Here is a 24,044-nt window from a genome sequence, read left to right as displayed (position 1 = left end):
TATGTCATGCCCAATACGTTAGGACATAACAAATTAAGTTCCCAAAAATGATTTTTACTTATATATTTTAAATAACGAATATTCTCGGTTATTTTGGAATTAACAAAGAAAATCGGAACCCAATACGTTAGGGCTCAATTTTCCTCGAAAATCCCTAACTTGGAATATCGTTTTTATTTTGAAAACCTTTGAATCATAAAAAATAATTTTAATGTTTTGACAAAATCAAAATGTATTTTCTTTAAAAAGTATAATAAAATGCTAATGTACACATAAAACCAATACTTTAATTTTAAATTATATGCATACAAAAGTTATGAAAATAAAATATAAAATATGCATAAGTATCTAAAAAATGGAAATAAATAAATAAATGTAAATAAAAAAAGTAAATACATATTAATAAATTATGAAAATATGTATATATATATATATAGGAAAAATGCAGAAAACATATTTATTATGATTTTAAATAGTGTATGTATATATATATATATTATAAAGAATGTATATATATTTGGACTATAAAATATACATAAAACAAACTATACAAATATTATAAAACAGAAATATATGTACGTATATATATGTATATAAAACTAAGAAGAATAAAATAATAGTAAAATATATAAGATATGTATATGAATTTAAAACACTTAAAATATATGCACATATATTATATGATATCTATGCGTATATACATATATATTGAAATAATAAAACAACACAATCAAAAAAAATATAAAGTTTATATAAAAAAATATAGGCGTAATATATTGGTAATTTAAAAAAGATTTGAAAAGATATATTTTAAAAAGTGTCGAATAATGTTGGTATAAGTGTATACATATTATAAAAAAAAGATATGTTTGGATTATAAGATATAGAAAATATATAAATATTATAAAATACGAATATATACTCATACATATGTATATAAAGCTAAGAAAAATAAAGGAATAATAAAACATAGGATACGTATATAATATATAAACTATAAAAATAAAATAATATGATAGTAAAATATATACGTACTACATATATATTTAAAACATTTATAATATATATATTAACTTATATATATACGCACATATACCGATACAATAATAATAACATAGTAATAATTAAAATAGATAAAAATAATAATAATAACATATTAAAATAACAAATTAAGGACTAAATTAAAATATCAAACAGAAATGGAGAGCTAAATTTGAAAATAAAAACAATAAAGGGGGTAGATTAAAACAGGTGCAATAGATAAAGGACCAAAAGAGAAATTTTCCAACTCGGCCTAAAGCACTGCGCACTTTTGGATCAATTTGAAACAAAATTAAAAATGCATGGTGAAATTTAAAATAAATAAATAAGTTAATTTTAAAACACCATAAATCATGAGGACTAATCGCAAGAATAGTCCACTTTTTAAGAAACGCGGATCTTTCTCGGGTCGGATCAGGTTGCATGCGGGCACAATCAATACGACGCCGTTTTGGGGGCCACTGAAACAGGCCCTAAACGACGTCGTTTTACGACCTATATATGCAAAATTTTGAAACCCTAAAATCATTTTCCCTCAGCCCCTCTTCTGGTGCGCCGCAAATTCTCTCAAAGTCTCCTTCTCTGCCGCTCCAACTCCGACCAGACAACGGCGAAAAGAAGCCTTCAATCGCCTCCAAAAAACGGTAAGCCCTCCTATTTTCCCCTTATCCCTTTTTGTTATTCAAAGAAATCAAAGAAAAACAAGATAAAAGAATAAAAACAGTAAAAGAAGCAAGGAAAAGAAACCCGAATTCGTCACCTTCAAAATGTTTTTTTTCTCTGGTATTTCTTTTTCAGTTTTTAGTAAACAATTTGCTAACCCATTTACAGATTCGAAAATCGCTTTATACGTACCCAAAATTTACAAAAACTCTTTTCCTCTTTTTTTTTTTCCTCTACCCCCCATTGATCAATCCCTCTGTTTTTGATTTATTGCAGTGGAATCGGCATTATGCGGAGTTGCTGATCGTGGGTGAAGCGACGTGGGTGATGGGTGGTTGCTGCAACGTGGGAACGTGCGGCGCTGAGGCTACCTGCTGCTTTAGGGCTTCTGTTACCTTAGGCCATTTGGGCCTTGTAATTGGGTTAGGTTGTAATTTGGGCTTTGGGTCAGTTTTAGTGAGTATAGTTGGGCCCCGGGCACCAATTGGGTATTAAACGGATATAACAAGAAGAAGAAGAAGAAGAAGAAGAAGGTAAAAGTCATTTACCTCTCGTGGAGACGAAAGGCAAGTTCTCTTCCACTGTTACTTCACAAATCAGACTTTTATTTAAAGAAAATGAAAGAAGGGAATGTAAATTGTTGCAAAAGTTGAAGAACCAGAGAAAATAAAAGAAGGGAAATTAGTATAAAAGTTTAGAACTAGAGAAAATGAAAGGGAAAGTAGGAAAAACCAGAGGAAATTAAAGAAGGGAAACTACTACAAAAGTTTAGAACTAGAGAGAATGAAAAGGAAAGTAGGAAGAACCAGAGAAGACAAAAGAAGGGAAACTGCTGCAAAAGTTTAGAACTAGAGAAAATGAAAGGGAAAGTAGGAACTGCTGCAATAACTTCTTACCATTGATGCCTTTATGAGGATTGAAAAAGGAATTCAATATTTAAAAGTGTTTTTGGCTCCAGAAGTATTAAATTTCTGCTTTTGCATTTGACCAAAAAAAAAATACTTTTGAAAAGCACAAATTCTCTCAAAAAGAATCAAAGTACTTTTAAGAAGCAATATTAAATACAAAATCACAAATTTTAAGGATCAATTTAAAGGGGTAGATAGTTACTTGGTTTCCAAAAGAGAAAAACTACTTGTTCTTTTAAAATAATAAAATTATAAATTGATATATAATAAAATTACACTTTTAACTCTCTAAAATAAAATAATTTCTTTCTAATCTCTTAAAAATTAATAAACAATAAAATTATATTTTGTTTTCTAAAAAAAATTATAATTAAATTATAATCTTCTTTAAACAAATTTCTAGATTTGCCCTTTGAGTGTAGTTTCTTACTCCCATATTCCACTCATGACGTTCTCGTTTCAACTTTTTAGATGACTCGAATAAAAATTGATTCCTTACGCTGTTGACTCTTTTCCGATATTCTCTATATATTTCTTACTCTCTTGATTCCTTTCCGATGTTCTTTATATATTTCTTTTGTTTCCTCCCAATTTTGTTTGCTTTTAACACATTATTATCAGTCAATTTTGATTTTCCCAATAGTCTATCTCTTCTCCTTACTTATCTTACATCACTTCTTTTGAAACACACAACATTTTGCAAAGCTAAAGCCTTATCCTACATCACTCGTTTTGAAACAAAAAATTGCTGCAAAGCTAAAGTATGCAATAGGTGAGAATTCGATTTTCGCCTAAGTACTAAACAAATGCACAACTTTAAACAACAGCAGACAGGTGAAGTTACAATGCCTAGAAATTCACAGCATGGAAATTCACAGTATGCAATAGGTGACAACTCGATTTTCGTTACTCTTGTGTTCCTAGCATTTTTTACCATGGCACCAGCAGCAGAACAATAAATCAACAGTTAACATACAGTTTTCGAGCATGATGGAAACACTATATCATGCATCCATCTTAAGGCATTCAACTTGCATTTTATATGGTACAATTATCCAAAAGAAATCAAGGCAGAGCAGTGGAACAATAAAATTAGCAGTTCAATGATAGAAATATTAGTAATTTTTGAAACACAAAACACAAATGCAATTATACTTTCATCCACTCTGGTTTATATACAGTTTTCAAGCATTACAAGATGGAAACACTATATCATGCATCCATATTATGGCATTCAACTTACAGCTTATATGGTACAATTATCCAATTGAAAACAAGGGAGAGCAGTAGAACATGAAAATTAGCAATTAATGACAGAAATATTGCTAATTTTGGTACACAAAACACAAGATGCAATAATACTTCAATCCACTCTGGTTTATACAGTTTTCAAGCATTACAAGATGGAAACACTATATCATGCATCCATCTTAAGGCATTCAACTTGCATTTTATATGGTACAATTATCCAAAAGAAATCAAGGCAGAGCAGTGGAACAATAAAATTAGCAGTTCAATGATAGAAATATTAGTAATTTTAAAACACAAGATGCAATTATACTTTCATCCATTCTGGTTTATACACAGTTTTCAAGCATTACAAGATAGAAACACCATACCATACATCCTTATTAAGGCATTCAACTTTCTAATTTCTATCTCAACAAACATGCAAAACCATATAAATTATATACACACACAAAAAAAAAAAACAACCTTCAACAATGGAATAAAGAACTCAACCAAGTCCTGCTCTCTCATTTGAGCACCAATTCTACACAACTCAACAGCCTTATCCCTCACAAAATACGAATAATTGAATTCAACTTCACTTTCCTTACTTCAATTAAAATCCAAGCCAAGATTGAATTAGACGAGAAAAAAACCAATATTATCTCAGTTAAATTCCTCAATGTTTTTACATTTTTTGACTAATCAACAAAATCTAGTTTCATCAAATGAAATGCTCCATTTAGCACAGTAAAGCCAGTTTAAGCTCAAAAATTACCCTAGAGCTTCCAATCAAGAATGTGAGTAGAAATCTACCTTCGATGAATCGCGAGAAAAGGTGACGAACAACACTGTAATTTTTAGCAAGCTTAGATTGTTTAAATTAGGGACACGATTAAACAGATTAGGGAAGAAGATCTAGCAAACCTAATACCAAAATCTATTCATACAGAAGCATTTTGCTTGACACCTTTGTAACAAATTAATAAGATCCTTCAATATAAAACATACAGGAGCAAAAATAGCAGAGAAAAGGAGGAGAGGCACACCCAAGAACAAATCACGATCAACAAAAAACAATAGACAGAGAAAAGGAGAACAGAACCTGTTGATAACAAACACACCCAAGAAGAAAAAGGACACCGAAGATGAGGAGGAGAGGCTGACGTTGATGGACGGAGAGGAAATAAGGAGGAAATGAAATGAGAAGGAAATGAGAGGCTAACCCAAGAAAAGGAATGGAAAATGTCTTAGAGAAAAAAAATCTGTAAGACATTTTATGCAAAAAGGAGGATATTTTTTCGTGTTTCTGAAGTTGATTTTCCAGAAAATCAATTCCTTTAGTCAAATAAACACTGTAAAAGACGAAAAATATTTTCTGAAAAATGAACTACCGGCAAACAAACAGATCCTAAGTTAAAAGAAAATCATAAAAGAACAAACTCAGTTTAATTACTAGATCTAAGTTTAGGAGTTTGATTATGTTAAGGGAAGGCTAGAACACTCTTAAGACACTTGTCCTAAAACAATACAATGTTAGCCTTTTTAACATTTTTATTAGTTTTAAAAAAAATAATTTAAGTTATTTTGACACCTAATAACTCAATTTTACAGTTAACAAAAGTTAAGTTTTACAATAAATTAATCAACATTTCCAAATTATTTAAATTAATGTTGTTGATGTGAGCTAACATCTAAAAAGTAAAATAAGTCCCTTTACCTAATTTACAAAATTAATTAATAAAGTGACAAAATGTCTTCCTACTTATTATGTCATATACAAAATTTAACTTTTAAATATGTTACAATTATTTAATTAATTTCATACAAATCAATTAACAACCAAACATGTACAAATTAAATATCATTCTTACATATATAACATACAAAATAACAATTATAAACACACTATTTCATTTTTTCCAAATAAAAATCAAATCAAATCAAATCACTAGTTAATTAAATTCCAATTAATATAAAAGTAAAAAATATCCATTATTTATGAACGCTAATTACTAAAACAAAATAAAATAAATAATAAATAAAAAGCAAAAAAATTATAAACAGTGTAAAAGCGGAGATACTTAATGGGCAAATATTCTAGCCTGAATTTCAAAATTGAAATGAAATTCAAACTTTAAGGGATCAATTGGGTAAATTTCAAAAGGCGGAAGTTCTCAAAAGCTACTTAGAAAACACAGAGGGCCATCCTTGCAATATTCTCATTTATTTCCTCTATAAAAGCTCCCTTTTTTCTTTGCCCTTTTCCCTCCATTTTACCCCTAAATACTTTTCTAAAATTCTTTTTTTTTCTTCGTTTGATCTCTCTACCTTTTTTGTTGGCCCTTTGGCGTGGAAGAACCTAATGTTCTCCAATTTTCGGTAACAGAGCACCGTACGAGGTGGTCGAAAACATATCTTTTTTTAACCAAAACCTTTCATTTTTCTTCGTCTTATTTTCTTTTGAAAATTATTTCCAAAACCCTTCTGTTTTACTTTTTATTCTAAAATAAATCCCATTTTTAAAAAAAGAAAAGAAAAGAAATTTGAATTCCCTTTTTCTTTGTGGATCTAGTGAGATTAGAAGCAAAAAAAATCCCATCGTGATTAGGGTTTAAAAACTCTAGGATTTTGCATTCATCAGGGTCTTCTCAGCTTCTTCTCTATTGAAATCGAATAAAAAAAAATCCTTTTTTAGTCAAAAAAATTTATTTTCCTTGCTCACATCTTTCTCAAGCACACACCAAAAATAACAAAAAAAAAAAAAAAAAACCCTTGGTGGGTGCCTGTGTATTTTATGTATTCTGACTTCTAAGATGGTATATTTTGTGTGTGGTGTTTTTCCTATCTGTGTGTTCTCTTTTTTATAGATTAGCAAAATAAAATTGAATCTTCAAAAATATATACTTTTTAATTTGGTTTTCTCCCAGGAAGATAAACCGATTAAATATATAATTATAAAAATACATAATAACTACTAATTAATCCCCGCGGTCTCAAACCAATTGTTTCAAAACCCTAAGGGGGCGTTTGGTTGGGGGAATAGGCATGCATTCCCCCTATTTTGCTGGGCGTTTGGTTGCCCGTAATGCTATTACGGCCCGATTCGGTTACGGGGCTCTTACCTCCATTGGCTGTAATAGCCATTCCCCTCATTGAAGTGGCGATTAGGGATTCCGCCCTTGTTTCCTATTTTCTATTCCATTCTCTGCCCTCATCTACCTTCCGTTCCATCAATTCTCCGACGTTTCCCTTCAAGAGGTAATTTCTCTTTCCCTTCCATCGATTTCTGCTTCTTCTTATGATTTCCATTTTCTGGTCCAAATCTTTTCTATTACATGTTCGATTGAAAAGATGAAAAATTTTCTTGTTTGATTTCCTTGTTAACCCTTTGGCTGATAAAAAAAGATCAGATTTCTTTGTTTTTGTGTCCTGGATTAATCTATTCATTTCCACAGTCATGAAATACTGGTAATGCCCCTTAGATAATAATCGAAGCATACAAACAGATAGAGACTAAAGAGAGTAATTACCACTCCTAACTCATCTGGATACAACCCACGGTTTGAGAGCCGGCTTTCCCTTCCAATTTCGGCACGTTTCCCTTCCATTTTGCAAGGTAATTTTTTTCCCTTCCATCTATTTCTGCTTCTTCTTCTCTTAGGTTTCTTTTCTTCTCTTTATGTTTCTTTTCTTTTCACCATTTTATCAAGAACGAAACTTTGCTCGCTCTCTTTCCCTGTTTTTCTTTTCTTTTTGTAAAATCGATTTCATTTTTCTTGAAATTTGTATTTCTTGAAATTTGTTGGAGTTCTGTTTATTTGCATTTCTTGGAATTTGTTGAAATTTGCATTTCTTGTTGAGTTCTGTTTATTTGCATTTCTTGAAATTTGTTGGAGTTCGTGTTTTGGTTTCTGTATTAAGTTGGATTGTTTAAAACCTTGCTGGCTTTCGAGTCGAGAAAAGGCCTTGAATTGTAGTGCTCATGGAGCATTCTGGCTAAATCCTGAAAAACCAGTGGATTTACAACTGATGATGCGATGTGGTAGATGTTAATATCTGGTTTTGCGGTCATTCCATGTCATTCTATATCTGGTTTTGGGGTCATTCTGGCTAAATGGTGACCTTTGCCTTCAGTTAGGTTCTTCGATAACTTGAAAGAGATTCAAGGCAAAATCTCTTGTACTGTATTTGCTTCTTGTGTTTCAATAATTAGAAACCTCAAATGGATGCCAAAATTTAAGAGATAGGATACTTTGATTGCGACAAGAAATGAAAGAAAAACAAAAATAAAATTTTTAGTGATTTAAGAAATTTTTTATAGGTGAAATTTCATTGAACTGATATGTGCTAGTCTATTCATTTATAAAACTAGGATATCTTACTTTTCGATTCTATTGAACTTAAACTTATCTTTAGCTTTTGTTCTTATTTTCTGCACAAATTAGGTGGTTAATGATGAGGTGAAGCTTTTTTGTTAAAGAGAATAAGAAATAATATCAATTTCCTGAAATGAAGGATATACCAGTTTATGTTTACTAAATTTCTTTGAAAGTACAACCTTTTATCTATGGCTGCATGTCAATTTGTCTGTATTATTTGTTTCTGATCATCCAAGTTAGACATTTATTGTTTTGTGCAGCTAAATCAGCTAATGTAGAGAAGGAGATGAAACAAGTAAACATTAAACCAAGTCTTGATGTCCGCCTTAGTGATTTGAAGCTTGTTTTAGGACCAGAACTGAGGATAGTTTATCCTTTGATTCTAAACTTTACTGTTAGTGGGGAACTCGAGTTGAATGGCCAAGCTCATCCCAAATGGATTAAACCCAAGGGCATTTTAACATTTGAGAATGGTGATGTGAATCTTGTTGCAACTCAACTAAGATCTCCTGTGCGTTCACATTACTCTTCTACATTAACATTTAATGAATTATTATTCGTAAATGATGATCAAATAATTTCTTGTTTTTGCTTTATACAATGAATTAGCCTGTGTGTTAAGGAAGGATAAAGTTAGACCATTCAGAAACTGAAATATTTTTCTTCCCCATGCTGTGCAAATTTGCTTGATACGGAATGAGAAAGTTGAATCTATCATATAGTTTACTTTTTGCCAATTGTGCTCCATCGGTCTAACAACGTAGTTGTCCAGTGTAGTAGGGAATGCATAAGGTTAGCCGGCATAAGCCAGATGGAGGCTAGTGTATGCCCCACAAATCCCTAGTCTGCTCTCTGTTGATCCTACGGCTGATCCTCTCAAATCTTTAGCCAGTAATATATCCTTCGGTACAGAAGTTGAAGTCCAGCTTGGTAAACGTCTGCAGGTAAATAACATTCCATCATCCTTGATTATCTTTTCCCCACAAGTCAATATTACTGAAGGAGCTCTTCCTTCTTTCAAGTGCATCAATGCATGGATAAGAAGGTGGCCATAACACCATTGTGAACAGCTTTTGGGTGCTTTGGTTGTGTTTATTAATCACTTGGATGTGGCTCAATAGGTTTACATAAAGCCATTAACCATTGTTTAATTTTGTTTTCTAATATTTCCATCCGTCTCTCTTATAGGCCTCCATAGTTAGGCAGTTGAAAGACTCAGAGATGGCTATGCAATGGACCTTGATTTACCAGCTTACAAGTCGGCTACGTGTGATCCTACAATCTGCTCCTTCCAAACGCCTTCTTTTCGAGTATTCTGCTACCTCGCAAGACAAACCCATGATCGTGCTTTTCTCTTTTTTTGCCAAACCTGCTATCTGCCACCGGCCAGCTAAAACTGGGCCTGTATGGGTAAAAGTTGCCTACCTTTGAAGTTGAAAGGAGAACAAAAGAGGTGTAAGGAAAGGGTGGTAGTTTTTTTCATTAAAATGTAGAGGTAGTTTTTTTTTTTGGCCAAAATAAAGGTAGGTTTTTTGTTACTTATTCTTTGCTGGGAAAATTCCATGAACTTGCTTATGTTTTATCTTTCATCTTTGTACAGATGTATATATAATATAGAATATCATAGTTTCTTCAAGTGGAAAATCAATGGTATTTCGTTTTTAAATGTAACTACTCCCATTCCATTACAAATTAATTTTATCTATTTAATTTGTACTATTTGATAAATGTAAACTTTAAATCAGTAAAATTTTTATTTTGCTTTTTTTTTTGTAAAATTCTCAATAACTTGAATATACATATGAAGTATTTGAAATAAATCATATCGTTTAATATAAATATTATAAATTTTAAAATAAATATCATATCGATTGTAATGTCAAGTTCGAGTTGGTCATAAAATTTTATATCTAACTTGAAAGATTGCAAATTGTATTGAAAAATTCTATCAAATAAATTTTAAAATTGTTTATAAAAGTGTTTAAGAAATTAAATTACTGAATTCATAGAAGAATATTTAATATTAAGAATTTTATTAAATTATACATTTTATTAAATTATATTTAATAAAAATTATTTTAAATTATATTTTATAGTATTATATATTATGATTTTATTAAATTCATATAAGAATATTTAATATTAAGAATTTTATTAAATTATATATTTTTATTAAATTATATTTAATAATAATTATGTTAAATTATATTTTATAGTATTAAATATTATGATTTTAGTAAATTCATATAAGAATATTTAATATTAAGAATTTTATTAAATTATATATTTTATTAAATTATATTTAATAATAATTATGTTAAAATATGATTAAATTATTTATTACTTATATTAATAATCTTATTAAAATTTAATAATAATAACAATAATCATCAACCTAAAAAATTTCGCTAAGGGTATTCTAGTCATTTTAGTTTTTTTTCCTTATGCTATTACAACATCATTCCATTCAACCAAACACAAGAATACTATTACAGTTCTATTCCATTCCATTCAACCAAACAATTGAATTACTATTACGCCTCTATTTTATTACACTCCTATTACATTACAACTCTATTCCATTACAGCGAACCAAACGTGCACTAAGTATACTTTGGAATCTACGCTCTAAACAATCAACCTAAATAATTTTAAATTTTGGGCTTTCAACATTGGTTCTCCACTACTTCAGCTTTGACTTCCAATTTCGACTCGTGCCAGCTCTAATATTGGGCCTTTAAAGATTATTATTTTTTTATTTTTGTTAATTTGACTATTGTTGTCTGTTTTTTTTTAATTTGACTATTAACATTTTAAAAAAATTAAATTTAATTATCGACTTTTTAAAAAGAGTTAAATTATCATTTTGTAACGAAAATATAGAGTAAAACGTTAACTTTTAAACATGATAACTCGCATAGTAATTCATGTACTTTACACTTTTTTGAAAAATTTATGAACATTTTAGATTTTGATTTTTAATATTTTTAATTTTAAAATTAATTTTTAATATTATATATAAGACAAATAATGTCATGTCAACATAAAATATACATAGATAGCCATGCGAGTTGACATGCCAACCTCATTAAAAATAATATTTTAGTTACCATTTTCATTAAAAAATAATTTTACTCTTTTTTAAAGACTAATAACCAGTCAAGAGTGCTCTCTCTTTGGTTTTTTAGAAAAACAGTTTTCTATTGTGGTTGAATTGGAGATGAGTGGTGACTTTTGAGGATGGAAGAGGCTGAGATCTCCCATCTTGAAGAACTAGTTCAACTTTCAGTGAAAAGTTCGTTGGTTGTTCCAAATAAAAATTCTTTGCTGATTTATTTCGTTTGGATTAAGAAATCTTATAATCCTGATAATTTTTTAGCACAACTTAAGAGTATATGGAAAACTAAAAATAAGTTTGAGATCCAAGTAGTAGGTCAAAATTTATTTTTGATCTCTTTTGAAGATGAAGAGGATTTAGAGTTGATCTTGGAAGGATGCCCATGGTTATTTCGAAGATAATTGATTGTTTTTTATAGGCTTACCTAGCCTATTGAAAGAAATAAGATTTGGCTTGTTTGGTCGCCTTTTTGTCTTAAGATTGGCCCGTGCCAGTCGGAGTTTGATAAGAAAGATTTGATTTGATGCATACCGTGGGATCTACATTTTGAGGGTTTGTTCGATCAGAGGACAAAGGAAAATTTTGTCGTTTAAAAATTAAGATAGATGTGCAAAAGCCTTTAAGGAGAGGGATCTTTGTCTCCACGGGAAATCAAGATAAAGTTTGGCTTTCTTTCAATTATGAGAATCTGCCAATATTTTGTTTTGGGTGTGGACGTTTGGGTCATGGAGTTAAGGAATGCAATGAAATCTAGCCTGAGGAACGGGAGAAGGTTGAGGATGAGCAGCCATATTCAGTTGCATTGAAAGCTGAGTCAAATTTGTTAGGTAAAGAGAGCCAAAGGTTTGGTTCTGTTACAAAGAAATCTATGAAACAACGTTATTACACTGGTAAGGCTGATGTGCATAAAGGTAGTGAATCGCCGTCTAGGGTGGTGCCGAAACCTGGTCAACAAAGAGAGAAGAAAATGGAATCAGTAAAAGATTCTATTATTTGGGAATCAAATAATGTGCAGCAAAAATTTAGGGATATAGCAGCTAATTTTTATCCATAATTTAATGTGCTGGCTAATGAGGAAAACGGAAAGTGTTTGGGTGGGCCCGTTGTTTCTCTGAAAATGAAGGAAAATAATTCCAAAAAAAAAAAAGTAGGCTCAGGGTGGAGAGAACAGAGTTTTCTGGCATGTATATGGAGGAAACAGTGAGAGGTAAAAGAAAGTGTGATACGAAGCAATTAGAGGAGATGGATAATTCTTTTGTCGGGAATGTTTTGAAAAAGCCTAAGTTCAACGGTGAAGGTTTAGGTGTTTCTGTTTTATCAGATTCGCTAAAACCTATTTTAGAGCACGATACTGTTCTATTTCAAAAAGGATCAGCGGCTATCATTAGGCAAGTCGATTGAAAGCAATGAAACTTTTAAACTGGAATGTTTATGGTTTGAGAGTACGCAGGCATGTCGAAGGCTTCGCCTTCCGTTAAAGTCTCATAATCCTCATATAGTCTTCTTAACGGAGACAAAACTTGATAGTAAGAGGATGGAAAAAGTTTGTAGAAAATGTGGTTTTATGAATAGCATTGATGTTCAGGCGAAAGGGTCTCATGGGGGGCTTAGTCTTGTGCGGAATGGAATGATTTAGTTCATATTTGAAGTTTTTCAAAAAGTTATATTGATGTCGATATTATTGGTGGTGTTGATAATTTGAGGTAGCGTTTTACCGATTTTTATGGATCTCTTGTTGAAAGAGATAGACAGGGTAGTTGGGAGCTGATTCGAAAATTCAAAGGCGATTGTAATATGCCTTGGATTATCTATGAGGATTTTAATGAAATTTTACATTCGCACGAGAAGCAAGGTGGTATTCCTAGAGATGATCAGCGGAAATTTTCAGACAATTGTTGAAGGACGGTCAGTTGGTGGATGGTGGTTATTCAGGACCTTGGTTCACTTTGGAAAGAGGAAATTTACCAAAGACTAATATTTGTGAAAGGCTTGATAGAGGGGTGATAAATACTGGGTGTCTGAATCTTTTTCTAATTTTTTCGATTGATCACCCTCTCACTTTTTCTCGGATCATTTTCCTTTGTTGGGTAAGACTAATAAGGGTGCAAATTATAGTTCAAAAAAGAATTTTAGTTTCGAGGCTTGGTGGGTTTTGGATGATTCTTATAAAGATGTTATTCGTGAAGTTTGGGGGACAACCTCAAATGATCTAGCAAAATTGGAGGCCCTTCCTAGCGCACTTATAGAGTGGTCTAAAGTTGTGAAGAAAGATTCGGGAGATGCAACAAAGCAGTTAGAAAATAGATTGGCAACACTCACTGAAGGGGAGACTATAATATTTTTGGAGTTTTTAGTTCTCAATAGAAAGATCCAGCTATTTCATAAAAAAAAAAAAGCTAAATTTAACTAAAAGAATAAAAGAAGAATAAAGACCAATTGACAAAAATGTAAACAATATAAATGGTTACCATAATATTATTGTTGAAATTGACTTTACAAAATTACATTTAATCATGGTGTAATATAAGACTTAATCAAATATAACGTCATTACAAATTAACATTTCACAATTATATAAATATTATTGTATAAAAATTTCAACAACTATATGATTATTATTTCAGTAAAGTATTTGACAATCACATTTTATGGTTGTCGGAACAATTTTCTGACAATGAAAAATAATCATTGTGCAATGTAATATGCAACAATTAAAATATCATCACACAATAAGATTTGACGATCATTATAATACTATTATATAAAAATATTTAGTATCTAAATTTATTATATTACAAATTTTATTTTGCAACCAACCTGAAAGGTAATAGGTTTTGTAGCTGAAATATTATTGTGGCGTATTTTATGGTAATTAAACATATTTAAATAATTAAATCAATTCCTCATAAAATATTATATTTGAAAAAGACAAAAAAAACAATTAAAAATGAAATTTTGGTAATTATAATTCAACATTTCATAACGGTAGATAATATCCATTCTTGTTGGAATTGGATTCCATATAAGTCCCTAAAAAAAAAAGTGGCCGTGGGTCGGGCATTGCTAATAAATGCTGTAAGAAAGTTGCAGAAAGCTGTCTGCAATGCAGAGAAGAATGGAGTGAGTTTTTGGAACAAAAAATTCCTTATATATATATTTGATGTATAGTGGACGTAAACTTCCAAATCAAAGGCCTAGGAAATAATAGAGTTGCCAATATTAATTTCAAATGGGACCAAACAGTCAACAAAACATAAAACCTTTACTTTTGCCCCCACATTTCTTTTGTCAAACACAAAATCTCTGTTTTTTTCCTCCAAAAGTTGTAGTTCAAACTTTGAATAATTATATGGAATAAATTAGCTAACAAACTAAACCCTTTAATATTTTTAGTGCTATATCATTTTCACGTCCTGTGTAATATTAATAATCAACTTTTTCTCTCTAATCTTCTCAACTATTTGCTTTTAAATATATTTCTCCTACTGCAGCTAGTGCTACTTGTTGAAACCATCTGGTTTTGTGTTAAAAGTTGCCTCTTTCTCTTTTTCTCTCTCTCTCACTGCATTACACAAGACCCTCATTGGATTTGGCCATATGTTTCTTACCTTCTCTCTCTCTCACCGCCATTTGCTCATCAAAACCCTCCAAATAAAAGCCCTATCAATTCACACCATTGCTCTACATTTCCTTAATTTGTGACTCTACTCTCTAGTACGACTTCAGGTGCATGATGGTTCAATGCGGAAGGCAAGTGGTTCTACTTCTCTGGCTCTTCTTAATACTCACTTTCCTTGTTCACTACTGCCATGGTTCAAGAACCACCAAGGTTTTCAGATTCCACCCAAAATCTCATTACACAGGTCAGTTCTTAGGGTTCTTGCCTAGACATTTCCCTATTCCAGCTTCAGTTCCTTCAAGGAAACATAATGACCTTGGCTTACAAACTTGGAGATCACCATGAAGATAAACTCACATTTCTTACTCAAAAACACCAAAAGAAAACAGTGATCTTGACTTTGGGTTTTCTTTTTTCTTTTCCTTTAGTTTTCATTTTCAATTTTCTTATTGGAAATCAATGAGAAGCTGATGGTTGATGTATATGGAGTTGGTGACACTGTTTGTCCAAAGACTCAAAGGAGAAAAATAGTTGGTTTAATCTAAAAACTTGTATTGGAGTGTGAAATAGAAGTAGAAATATAGAAAACTTTAATATCATTGAAGTTCTAATTCTTTTTCTTCCTTTTGGTTTAGACATATCATCTGTTGGAATGAGGAGAAATCTTATGTATAAAGAAGATATAATTATCATTAATACATGAACAAAATTCTTAATGTCCACTTGTATTCTGGATCTTCCTTTCAACTTGTACCTTTTCATTTTCATTTTATATCAACAAACCTCGTTTAAATATCTATTTCTTATTATTTTTTAAGAGAGTGTTTGGATAAAGAATTTTAAAATTCTGTACAAAAATATAAATACTTTTAATTAAATAAAATTTAAAATATATATATTATAATTAAATAAAATAAACTTTGAAGTTTAAATTTTTATATTATAGTGGGAACATGTGTTTTAAATCAAATAAAATTAGGAATAATTTTAAAAAAGAATTTGAGATATTAAAATTTCTTATTGAGATTACTTATAAACTTAACAAATTTTCAAAATATTTACCTAAACAAATAAACCAATTTTAAAAATTTTAAAAATCTTGATAAAAATAAAATTTCTCTTACAATTTCCTCGCCAAAACACACCTAAACAAAAACAAATATCAAGCATTTATTTTTATCGTAAAACTGGATTTATTCTTATACTATAGTTAATTTCATATGCGTTCGTGCTCCGATAGACCTTAAGGCGATTCAGAAAATAAGCTAATATCTTTTTTGCCTCCAATTTTATTCAAAAAATTGATTTAGCCTTTCATTTATTTTTTTTAGCTCTTGAACTTACATTTTTTATCAAATCACCAAAAATGAATAGAAAAGTTAACGTTTGTTAACTTTATTGATGTAGCGTGCATGTGGATGACATGTCAATTTTAATTATTTTTAAAAATTTTAAAATTTTTTATACTTTTAGTAATTTTAATGATTTTAATATTTTAAAAATATTTTTATAATTTTAATATTTTAAAAAGTAATTAAATGTTGACATTAAACTAAAACAAAAAGTCACTGAACCATTCAAAAATATTTCATTTAAGTAATTAAACTATTTGAAATTTTTTTATTTAAGTCATAAAATGGTCACTGAATTGTAAAAGAAAAAGGGAAAGAGAGCTTTGGATTAATGTAGGTGGTGCAGACAGAAAAGGTCATATAACAACAATTTTAATAACCCAATAACTTAAATGGAATTTTTAATAGTTTAATCATCATTTAATAGCACTTTGAAATATAATGATCAAAATATAAATTTAGTAATAGTTTAGTGATATTTAGTGCAATTTATGCTTAATTTAATAAATAATGATGATGACATCTCTAATTCTGGAGAGAGAAGAATAGGAATTGAAATATTTATAATAAAAAATAAGTTGTGATTGTTTTGTAAAAGGTTATATTTTCTGAAGTGAAGTTAATATGTATCCAATTGGATATTTTTGGAAAAGGAAAAGAAGAAAATTAAAAGAAAAAGAGTGATGATAGGAATGAAATTCCACGAGGTATGATGATGAAATATAAAAGGTTTAGTTATGTATGAATTTGAAGTATGATGGGTACAAACTCCATTGGATTCCTTGATGGGGAATTTTATTTTCAATTTTTGTGGAATACAACAGCTTCTTTTTAACACAGCATTTACTTTCGGTTTTTCTTCACAAATTAATTATATATCAATCTACCTATTGAAGTAGATTGTAAAATAAAATATTGTAAGGATACTAATCAGGCTATTTAGAGCTTTTGAGCTTTTTTTTTATTAAATCAATTGAATCCTTAAACGCTAACATTTCAATAAATTAAACCCTTTGATTGTTGAAGTTAACCGTCAATCTTATGAAGCGTAATGACAACCATTTTGGGAGGTTGTTTTCACCACGTGACGAAATTTGATGTTTTATACTTAAAATCATAAAAAAAATATATAAAAAATCATCAAAAATATTAAATAATTGCAATAAATAAATAAAAGTGAAAAAATTATAAAAATATTATTGTAACATCCCTCACTCAATCCTAGTAAGAGATGTTACATTGAAACACTAAACTCACCACCTAAACATGTTCTTACTTAATCATAATCGAGGTAATTTATAAAACAACATTATTATTCATACATAATTCTTTTTTTTTATAACTCATAAACCACTAAAGTCATATATATATATATATATACCAAAAGGCTTGAACTTGAAGTTTGAGGGGTGATGTGATCCGAATTGAAGTAGCAATCCTCAATTCTTTTCAAAACTTATATATCATATACATGTTTAAAACAAACGCATTAAGCTACGTGAACAACTTAGTAAGTACTTAACTGAATTCAATCTTACTATTTATATATGTACATATACAATTTAAATAAAATTTTAATAACATTTATTCACATAGTTTCTTTCACTAAAATACTTAAACTTTAAATTCTTTTTCCAAAAGATAAAATCATTTAAATTAACTTTACAATTTATAGTCTTAACTTCAACATATATTATCACTAATTAACTTTCACATTCACATGTCAAAATCTTTCACTCATTTCACAAACATAACATAAACTCTTAATTTACATATATCTTTTAACACTTAATTCACATGTTCACTTTTATCTTTATTTTCACATATTATTACACATACACCTTTACTTTCACAAATCACTTTTGCAGTCCTTAGAGAGTTTCAGAGGAGTTTCAATAATTTCGATATATTGTAGAGCTCTAGGCCAAAATAAAACTCCTGTCTTTTAATGGAACTTTGATAACAAAACTCTATTAACCACATTATATATCCCATTTCTCCTCTCCTAATCCCTTCCAAACCCCTGCAACACCAGTCTATTTTCCATCCAAACCCCCAACCCCTCTCAACTCCAAAATTATTGCATTATCACATATCATATATCCTTTGAGCTCACTAAGGCATTTATTCACATAACACTTTATTCGTCCATTTTAAATCACATAAATATATACATTTTAATCAAATGGCTAAGATTTCATGTTATTTTTCAATCTCATCCAATGGCTCGTATTTAAAATGAAGAAATCTTGGCCATTGAATTGGAAATATGACTAATAGATTATTATATTATATTCTAATATTTTACTAATTAATTTAATGAAGATATTATTATGGAAAGTGGAAACATAAAATGTTGTTGTGAAATTTTAGGAGTTGTTAATACCGTTAAAATTCTCTATTAAATTCATGTTCATTGCAACGCCTTTTCTTTTTTTTTGTTACATGGATACCAAGGAAATATTTATTTTAATTTCAAGATGTCATACTAGTGAATTTAAGAAAATTATTTTAATGGTGTTAACAAAATGAATCTAAAATTTTAAATTAAAAAACTAATTTCTCAAAAATAAGAATATAAAATTAACTCAACGAAAATCGTAATAAAACTATATTAGTATTAAACAATTTTAGGAGACGAATGCCATACCAAAGACACAAAAATTATCCACCAGATTTATCTGATTTAATATTATAACTATTTATTTAATGTTTAAATTGGAAAATACATTTAAATACGTTGAAAGAAAATAAAATTGAGAAAGTTGGCCATTTTTTTCTATAATTTACTGATCTATGTTATTTTTGGAGAGAGAAAGGAAAACACGTCTTAGAGTTGGCGATCAGGATCTATATAGATAGAATTTATAGTGGGATCTCGAAAAACAAGCAATTTCTACTGGGCCTTTTATCCCGTTTTTTGGTTCATTAAGGTTTTTATTAGTTGGAACTTTTAGTCATCTTGGTAGGAATTTGATATCTTTATTTCCGTCTCATCAAATAGTTTTTTTTCCACAAAGAATAGTAATGTCTTTCTATGGGATCGCAAGCCTCTTTATTAGTTCCTATTTGTGGTGCACAATTTTTTGGAATGTAGGCAGTGGTTATGATCAATTCGATAGAAAAGAGGGAATAGTATGTATTTTTCGTTGGGATTTTCCTGAAAAAAATCGTCGCATCTTTCTACGATTCCTTATGAAATATATTCAGTCCATCAGAATAGAAGTTAAAAAGGGTATTTATGCTCGTCGTGTCCTTTATATGGAAATCAGAGGCCAGGGGGCTGTTCCCTTGACTCGAACGTGCTTTCTCTGGGCAGAGAAAGTGCGCCCCGTGGGACGCATTTTCTTTTTCCGAAAAAAATACGTCTTACGTGGCACGGTAACTTTTCCCAACGGGCAGAAAGCCCAACGGCTATGGGACTCCAACAACCATTTTTTCCCTATATAAACCCTCAAATTCTCATTTTTTTCAACTCAACTCTCAACTTCCACAATTTGATTATCAATTTTCTTATTCTAGATTTGTTATTCTCAATTGTCAATTCTCAATTTTTTAATCCAAATTCCCAATTCCAAAGATTTTTAAATTTTTTTCTTAATTCTTTGATTTTATTTTATTAATTCTTCAATGGTATATCAGTTTATTCGTTTGAATGACAAGCACATCTACGACGTTCAATTATAAATGGTAAAAAAATATTATTTAATTATTTAATTTTAATTTGTTAATTATTATGATGTTAAGAAAATATTATCAAATTATTAAATTTTAAATAGTTAATTATTATGTTGTTTAGATTAATAATTTTATATGTTTATATATGCAGGCCGGAGATCGAATTTTGGAGATGTACATAAACAACTTAAGCGAAGGTGCACTGAAGGTCATTCATGGACACTTGCAAGATGCAGGCTTTTTATATGCAACTCGCATGTTCGGGGGGGGGGGACTAAATTGGATCTATCACTCATTAGTGCTTTGGTCGAGAGATGGAATTTGGAGACACACACGTTCCATCTCTCCTGTGGCGAGTGTACAATTACACTCGAGGATGTCAATTTACAACTTGGTCTACCGGTTGATGGGGATGTCGTTACAGGGCCAATTTTTAGTGCTGATTGGAGTGCAACATGTGAGAAACTACTGGGGAAGGTGACGAATAGGTTTAGGGGTAGTCAGATCGAGATGAAATGGTTGGAGAAAAACTTCCAAACTATTGAAGCTTCAACGAGTGACATTGAAAACAAGTAATTCGTTCGCGCATTCATCTTAAGGTTGATCGGGGGTCTGTTAATGTCAGATAAATCCTGCAATTTGGTACACTTGAAATGACTACTACTACTGGCCGACTTGAGAGAAGCGGGACAACTTAGAGATCAGCAGTGTTGGCAATATTGTACCGAGAAATGTATTGAGTGACGATACTGGGAAAAGCTAAAATAGGCGGTTGCATGCTCCTTCAATCGTGGGCATCGTATCGACTACCATTTCTACGCCCCCGAGTGCAAGTCCCTTACGAATTCTCACTCATAATATGGTAAAATTCATTTGATAATATTGTTATCGTTTTGAAATTTTTATTGTTGTAATTTTAAAATAACATATATTTTGAATAGGTGGAACAATCCCACGAGCCGCAACGGTAAACCGATCGAGCTCGAAGACATCCAACTAGCTTTAGATCAAGAAATCGAGGAGGATGTTAGTTTATGAATTTCATGGTTATCAGTTTTTTATTCCAGCATTTGAAATTAAATATTAGTAACTTGCTAAAATTTATAAATTTGTACTACAGTTCGTATGGATGCCATACACGAATCTAAGGACTTAAGAATGCATTCCGGAGGAATTTTTGGCCAATCGCAACATTTGGCATGGAAAAGTGTCATTGGTTGTTTTTGCAATGGTCGAGATGCACGAATTCGACTGAGTGATGCGATAGTTTGAGTGTACGCAACATATTCTGCGACAACCTCAGAAGCTCGATGACCTGCACAAGATCGACATGCGGGGGAGACCGGATGAAGATTGAGCAAGATTCCACAAGATGTATATCGAGTTGTGGCATCACAAATACGATTACTTGCTAACGCGTGAATCGTATCTGACGTCGTAGTTGGCGACATCTTTAGGTTACATGGATTGGTTTAGGCATCATGAGAAGTTGTGTCTATTGCTCACTTCAGAAAAGAGTAGGCAACGTCACCATAAGAGGCCAGGAAGAGGGCCTATCAATCCCATGTCGAAAGAACATGCCGCAGACAGATCATCTACTCCACATGCACACGTGGACATGATTCTCGTGCAACCTCCTGATCAGTATGGTTTATTTATTCCTGTGACTAACCCATTTGATTTTACACCACCATGTACCACAACATGTACCACAACACACGCAATCATTCTTTGCTCCAACACAATCATCACTAGTTTATTTTACACAAGTACCATAACACGTGCAATCATTCCCTGCACCAACACAGTCATCGCCAATTTATTTTACACAAGCACCATAACACGCACAATCATTTCTTAGACCGACACCTTTTCTAGTGGTATATTTCCCACGACCGCCACCCCCGCAGCTTATTACACGCCCCATGCGACACCATATAGTGGCTCACCGATAGTGTCGTAAAAAAACCCAACATCATTGTTCTTCCAAGCTAGGTTGTCCTCACAAACGCTGACTCGATCAGGGGGTTGCACTACAGGCAGTTGGGACACGGTTGTAGTCGTCCACGAATGGAGGAGATGAGGTCACCGATCAACCCCGACATGCACCAGGCCAAAGATCAACCCTAATGTGCACATGAAGACGAGGTCGAAGCCCCAATGGAGTCGCCAGCCCGAACAGTGCAATGGAACCCTAGGTGTACTTGACGTGCACCTGGTTGTGACACACGTTCAGGGGATTGATGATTATGTCTTTTTGTAATTTTCCAAAGTTGTTTACTTTGTTTTACATTGACAATTTACACTTATTTAAAATATATATATATATCTTGTTTACTACAATTAGGATGCATGTACATAAGTTTAAGTTAAGGATTTTGAATATGTTGGGTCATGCTACAAACATTGTAATTCTTGAAGGATTTAAATGAAAATTTAATAAATTAATGTTGTATATGGTTTGTGTGTCTTTTACAGTGAAAAAAATAGTAAATTCGAACATACCTTAAAACTATAATAATGTCTATCTCAAAGGCCGGATAAATTTACAAATTTTTAATTTCAAAACGAGAAAAAATAATTTCTATAAAAAAAACGTGTCCTAAAAGGTGCATTTTTATTGAACTGGTAGAGAAAACATGCCACATAATACGTGTTTTTTTGGTGAAAGGAAAACGCGTCCTACAGAGCGTGCTTTCTCTGCCAGTTCAGTGAAAACACACACTGTAAGACGCCTTTTCTTTTCTCTCTGCAAAAACAATATATAAATTGACAAATTTTAAAAAAATTACATAGTTTTAAAAATTATTTTTTTGAGCATATTTATATAAATTTGCAGGGGCGAAGTCAAAAATTTTTTTTAGGGAGCCGAAATGAAATTTTAATTTTTAATAGTATATATTTTATAAAATTTAAAGTATTAAATTAAATTTTCATAATTTGAGGGGGGCCAAAGTGTAATTTTACCTTTACTAATTTAAAATTTTAAAATTTTTTAAAGAACCAAAACAACAATTTTCTATTTTAGGGGAGCAGGGACTTCTACCAGATTCGCGTCTGTAAATTTGCCGTTTAAATTGTTTAGCATTAAGCAATATTTGACTTTTTGGTTTGAGTTTATTAAATTCCAAATATATTTGTGGATTAGGAAAATGGAATTGATTATGGTAAAAAATACAGGTAATCATGAACCTAAGATGTTCACTTTTTGTCACGTTTTGTCGTTAAAAGAGGGTGAATAATGAAAGGTTTTATGGTAAGATACTGGGAAAAAAACTTTGCTTTCATTGCTTGACACCCAAATCTATCATGGTAAATGGCCAATCCATTTGCCCAATTTATGGGCAAAATCACACAGTTCCAACTTAAATGATGCAATGAAATTAATAATGACCAAAGCCAAGATTGATTTTATGGCTGTTTTTATGAATTGGATTTGGTCCCATCATTTTATTGTTTAAATAAGAATAAAATATGAATGTATATTTTTTGTGTTTAATAAATTATGGGTCAAAATTAATGGCACATATTAATTAGTGCGTTGTGACACACCAATTAATGGTGATATTTATAAAAGGAAACATACAATTAATTATTATTTTTAAAACCTAGTAAAATCAATGCATTATTAAATTGATAAGTAGTGGTTCACGATGTTAATAATGAATGAATGCATGCCTTTTCTCTTTTCACTTCACAGTCTGTTTAACTATTTCAATGCTGGCATAATTACATTATAAACAATATCGGTTCCTTTTATTTCTCATATCATTAGAGTTAAAATCTACTTCTATTTTGTTTCCTCGTGTAAACAGTACCTGCAAAAATGAATGATTACTCCAATTTTCAGATTTTCATCTATATCCTTATAATTAGAATAGGAAAAAACACCCATTTAAATTTAGTTTTTTCATTTTCATTTTAAAGAATTTAATTCATTTACTTTTCGGATTTAAAAATATAAGTTTAATTATTAACAATATCAAAATTCTCTTTGTACAGGCCCAAATTTGCCCGCCTGCTAGAAAATAAAAAAAAACAGAAAATAAACCA

General features: G+C 30.7%; 2 long non-coding RNA genes across 5 annotated transcripts; both read left to right on the top strand.

Annotated features, from left to right (window-relative positions):
• Positions 1-1,508: 1,508 nt before the first annotated feature.
• Positions 1,509-2,664, top strand: LOC128033718 (uncharacterized). Its single transcript, XR_008189703.1, has 2 exons — positions 1,509-1,685; positions 1,981-2,664. It is a non-coding gene; the product is annotated as an uncharacterized LOC128033718 (long non-coding RNA).
• A 3,449-nt stretch (positions 2,665-6,113) lies between these two features.
• Positions 6,114-9,895, top strand: LOC105778092 (uncharacterized). 4 transcript variants are annotated; one of them, XR_008190055.1, is made up of 5 exons: positions 6,116-7,103; positions 7,301-7,461; positions 8,485-8,735; positions 9,002-9,168; positions 9,413-9,895. It is a non-coding gene; the product is annotated as an uncharacterized LOC105778092 (long non-coding RNA). The 4 variants fall into 4 exon arrangements; XR_008190053.1 differs by having other exon boundaries at positions 6,117-7,103; positions 8,997-9,168; XR_008190054.1 differs by having other exon boundaries at positions 6,114-7,103; positions 8,465-9,168.
• The last annotated feature ends 14,149 nt before the right edge of the window (positions 9,896-24,044 follow it).

Source organism: Gossypium raimondii, chromosome 10 (genome assembly GCF_025698545.1).
Source record: "Gossypium raimondii isolate GPD5lz chromosome 10, ASM2569854v1, whole genome shotgun sequence".
Lineage (NCBI taxonomy): Eukaryota > Viridiplantae > Streptophyta > Magnoliopsida > Malvales > Malvaceae > Gossypium > Gossypium raimondii.
The sequence above is the reverse complement of the archived record's forward strand: the minus strand, read 5'-3'. Positions and strand labels throughout refer to the sequence as shown.